The following is a 415-nucleotide window of genomic DNA, read 5'->3' as shown; positions in this document are numbered from 1 at the left end:
AGGTCAAAATTGAAAATGAATATTTTTCTGGCCTTTTCCGATGTTTATGTAGTTTCTTCTGATTTATTTGTCACTTTTTCCATGCTCTTGGCACTTTTAAAAAAAACCTGAACTGGCTTAATAATAGGTTTTACACTTATTCTTGGAATTCATGGTCAACAAACCTCATTTATATCAAATTATACATAAGTTAAAAAGGCAGAAATTATGAATTATTTTGACTAATAGTTAAGATCAGAGGACGTTGAGTGGATCACAGATGGGTCGATGTCAAAGTTTAGTCCAGATACTGTTTTGAAACCATTAAATAAAACGCCCAAAATATTCAATAAAATCCTTAATTTTACCTGAAGAATGTTGTATGGAATCATCCATGTCTTTTTGGGGCAGTTTGGTTGAAAGAAATCCATATTTC

The 415-nt window shown here is 31.1% G+C and overlaps 1 protein-coding gene and 1 long non-coding RNA gene across 2 annotated transcripts in view; one reads left to right on the top strand and one right to left on the bottom strand.

Moving 5' to 3' along the window:
- LOC116672235 (uncharacterized) overlaps positions 1-312 on the bottom strand; it is a 21,782-nt gene extending 21,470 nt beyond the window's left edge. Inside the window, exon 1 of the long non-coding RNA XR_004327502.1 lies at positions 302-312. This is a non-coding gene — a long non-coding RNA (uncharacterized LOC116672235). The remainder of the gene's footprint in view (positions 1-301) is intronic.
- LOC116672233 (leukocyte elastase inhibitor-like) overlaps positions 1-415 on the top strand; it is a gene marked incomplete at both ends in the record, with an annotated part of 7,333 nt that overhangs the window by 6,404 nt on the left and 514 nt on the right.

Source organism: Etheostoma spectabile, chromosome 22 (genome assembly GCF_008692095.1).
Source record: "Etheostoma spectabile isolate EspeVRDwgs_2016 chromosome 22, UIUC_Espe_1.0, whole genome shotgun sequence".
Taxonomy (NCBI): Eukaryota; Metazoa; Chordata; class Actinopteri; order Perciformes; family Percidae; genus Etheostoma; species Etheostoma spectabile.
This window is presented reverse-complemented; position numbering and strand designations above follow the sequence as displayed.